This window comes from Myotis brandtii, unplaced genomic scaffold, assembly GCF_000412655.1.
Source record: "Myotis brandtii unplaced genomic scaffold, ASM41265v1 scaffold237, whole genome shotgun sequence".
NCBI lineage: Eukaryota > Metazoa > Chordata > Mammalia > Chiroptera > Vespertilionidae > Myotis > Myotis brandtii.
This window is the reverse complement of record NW_005358943.1, coordinates 4,735,938-4,740,393: the sequence shown is the minus strand read 5'-3', so window position 1 is coordinate 4,740,393 and position 4,456 is coordinate 4,735,938.

Genomic DNA, 4,456 nt, shown 5'->3' with positions numbered 1-4,456 from the left:
AAAGGACTGTCTCTAGTCTCACCATTGTGATGTAGGGAAAATGCACTCTTCTCATGTTTCACTAGAAAAGTGTTCGAGCTTCTTGAGAAATGTGCCCTAATTTCTTTGACTACAGGCAAGGTGGAGGAGAGACTCTAGCTCTATCTGAAAGCATTTTGAAACCTCTTATTACTAGAAGCACTCGGATAATGATTCAGATGATAAAACAAAATGGAGATCAATTTTGTATCTCTTCTCTCACTAGTTCCCTTCTCTCTCATCACTTCATGCCCAGCTCTGAGTTTTTTTAAGGTTTTTCTTCGTGAGCCATGTATCTGTGCCCCCAATATTATTCTTCCACTTTAGTATCTTCCTTCTTCCACGCGGGCCTTTGCTCCAGAACAGTCACTGCCACCATCCAGGCAGATACAGCCTTTTTTCTTTTTTTAATATATTTTTACTACAGGCCCGGTGCTTGGGTTCTTGCACCAGTGGGTCCCTTGGCCTGGCCTGCAGGGATCGGGCCAAAACCAGCTCTCCTCCATCCCCCAGGGGGTCCTGGATTGCAAGAGGGCGGTTCTCAGGTGACACACCCCAGAATCAGGCTCCCTCCTCTATGGTTCTGGGTGTGCCACACGAAAACTGCAGCTACCAAGTCACTGCAGCTTGGCAACTCTTGTGTTGAGCATCTGCCCCCTGGTGGTCATTGCACATCATAGCTACTGGTCAAATGGTTGGACGATCACTTAGGCTTTTATATAGAGAGATTGATTTCAGAGAGGCAGGGAGAGGGAGAGAGAGAGAAACATCAATGATGAGAGAGAATCATTGATCAACTGCTTCCTGCATGCCTCACACTAGAGATGGAGCCTGGACCTAGAATCAAACTATGACCTCCTGGTTCATAAGTTGATGCTCAACCACTGAGCCATGCTGGCCAGGCAGATACCGCCTTTGTTCATACTCCCTTCAGAGAGCCCCTTTGCCTTCCAGAGCAACTGTTATTGATAGTGACTTCTGCCCACTGCACAGGGCCCCTCTGCTCCCGTCACCCTGCACCCTCCCCATTGACAGCCAAGAGACCTTATGTGGACCCAGTTAAAGGAATAAGAAAAAAAAAAGCAGCTTAGAGATTTCCTGCCTAAGTTGAGGAAAAGTAAGAGCGGGCAGGGAGACCTGGGCAGGCTGCTGAGAGAACACGGAGTCACAGGAATGTGTCACAGTCATGCATGGAGACAGTGGTCCCACAAACTAAATGTAAAACTGTGTGAATTAAACTATATTTCATTAGGGCAGCAGTTTTCAACCAGTGTGCTGCAAGAACTTTTTAAAACATGCAATACCTGACTATTTAGTCAGGGGCACTGACCTCTTCTCTCTTTGACTGCCAAATAAAAAAAAATGACAACAGCCAACACAACAACTGCCATGCAGTCTGAATGAATCAAAATTATACCTTTTTTTGGTCAGAATTTTAGAAATTGGTTTGTATGTGCCATGAGATGAAGAGGTTGAAAATCACTACATTAGAATGCACACACACACACACACACGCACACGCACACGAGCTTTGAGAGAATTTTAAGACACCCACCTGAGACAAGGGGTGGTTATTCCTCACATGTCCCAATCCATACAATTGCCCTGGGAGGTATGTAACGTAAACTCCCTGAGGGCAACAGCCTGGTCTGCTTTGTTCACTGCTACACCCAGAGCAGTGCCTGGATGAATAAATGAATGAATGACTTCTAAGAGGACCTAAAGAATGTGGTCAGTAGGTGTTTAAAGAAGGATGTCCCCTGGCTCTAGAGCTGCATTATGAAGACCCTGCTTGAACTCAACAGGATCCCCACTAACGGGGGTCAGTTCCCTCTCCCCGACAAGCTGCTTCCTTCAGTCTGGCCCCAACTTCCCTCGCCTCTGTATCTCTTCATAACCTGCATGCATTGTTTCATTTTGTTTTTAAATTGAGGTTTATTTTTTAATTAAGATGTTAGCTTTATCAAAGTTATGTAAGCAAAGAGTTTAAAATAGTCAAACAGTTCAACAGCAGTACCCTGGCTTCCCACCACCATTTCTGACCCCCCACCCCCCAATGGCCACCTTTATCAGCTCTTTACATTGAAGTGGCTGGCACTCACCTCACAGCTCAAAATGACACACATTGCTACTTTTCAATTTTCCAGCTCATTCATTATCTTTTGACATCCTGCTACTGAAGATAAGGGTTTGCCTCTCTTTTACACACACACACACACACACACACACACACACACACACAAAACAAACAAACAAGCCAAAAAACTAGTGTACCATATATGCACATTTCTATCCTCATACCCTTTAATAGACATCATCATAATTATGTTTAAATCAATTTTACATTTGTACCATGAATGTCCTTTATCAGGCATTCGGTTATTTTTGTCTCTTTAGTCTCCTTTAAAGAGACTGACTTTGTCTTTCATGACATTGACATTTTTTAAGAGCCTGGGCTAGTTATCTTATAGTATATTTCGCAATCTGGATTTATCTGATTTTTTTCCCCTCACAAACAGATTAAGTATAAATATGTTTGGCAAGGTGATACCTTGAACTTCTCCAGGGCATTCTGTCAGGAGGCACATAATGCCAGTTTGTCCCATTATTAATAATGCCCAATTTGATCATTGATTTGGGGGTTATCTAACAGGTCTCTCAAGTGTAAAGGTATAGCCCTTGTTGGTTTGGCTCAGTGGATAAAAACATCAGTCTGTGGACTGAAGGGTCCCAGGTTCGATACCGGTCAAGGGCACATGCCCAGATTGCAGGCACGATCCCCAGTAGGGAGAGTGCAGGAGGCAGCTGATCAATGATTCTCTCTCATCATTGATGTTTCTATCTCTCTCTCCCTCTCCCTTCCTCTCTGAAATCAATAAAAATATGTTAAAGGTATATTTTCTAATTACTAAATAATCTGTTGGGTGATAATTTGATACTATGTGACCATCTTCCTATTTTCAAATAACTTAAGGACAAAGAGTATTTTAAAAATCTGAAATTTCTACTAGAGTGCTTGTTGTTCATAGGTGTTAGTATAGTAATTAAGTACAGAAAATTAAAATTATGTATATTATATATATGATCTATATGTGCTCTCTATATTATATATAAATTTATAGTTGTATAACATATATGTGTGTGTGTGTGTGTGTGTGTGTGTGTATCCATATATATATAAAGCATATATATATGCTTTATCCACTAAAAGGGTCTAATAGCCATGACATCCCAGTAACAATGACCACATCTAGCACCCAGATCCTGGTTTCTAAATATCATTCTCCACTGAAAGGAACCAGGAGTCCTTGGAGAAATGGCTGATTCCAGGGCTGAGTCGGGGAAAATGCAAGGTGAGCCAGTTCCACAGGTAGGTCTCAAGAAGCCTGAATATTTCTGCTTACACTCTCAAACCTCTGTCATCGCCACAAGAAGAGCAGGTCTAGGCTAATATGCTGTCCTCCAAGTAGAAAGAGACATGCAGAGCAAGGTGGACCTGCCCCAACTGAGCCCAGCCTACTTGAAACAATCTTTACTCAATTTGTAGATCTATGAGAATAAATGCTTGGTGCTCTAAGCCACTGAGTTTTAGGGTGGTATATTGGGCAGCAACTTTATGCAGTAGCTAAATGGTATACAAAGGAATGAAGGAAATCTTGTACCTCAGAGGATGTGGTACTAATTCTGAACTTAGTAGTAGACATTTTAATTGAGATATAATTGACATATAAAATTATATTACTTTCAGGTGTACAACATAATCCTATATAATAAAAGGCTAATATGCAAATTGACCAAACAGCACAACTGCCCCCTGGTGGTCAGTGTACTCCCACAGGGGGAGAGCCGCTCAGCCAGAAGCCAGTCTCATGGCTGGCGAGCACAGCGGTGGTGGTGGGAGACTCTCCAACCTCCGTGGCAGTGCTAAGGATGTCTGACTGACTGCTGCTGAGGCCCGCTCCCCATGGGCTCCCGGCCTGTGAGAGGCACAGGCCGGGCTGAGGGACACCCCCTCCCCCGAGTGCACAAATTTTGTGCACCAGGCCTCTAGTGATTCTATATTTGTATATATTGCAAAATGATCATCACAATAAATCTAGTTTATATCCATCACCACCCATAGTTACAATTTTTTTTCTTGTGATGAGAAGTTTTAAGATCTACTGTCTTAGCAACTTTCAAATAAACAATCAGTACAATTAACTATAGTCACCATGGAGTTAGACCTTTCTAAGATAAAGGAAAAGCATAGGCAGAATCTCAGAGACACAGTCAAGTAATAGCAAACACTGATATACAGAGTCCAGGGAGGAATGTAATACAAGTACTAAAGGAGGTTCTGGAGGAAACTGAATTCCACACGAAGGGATCTGTGTTTTATTTGACACTCCGTGGTTCTGGAGGAGAAGAGGCATTTGGTCTGGCCTTTACTTCTGGA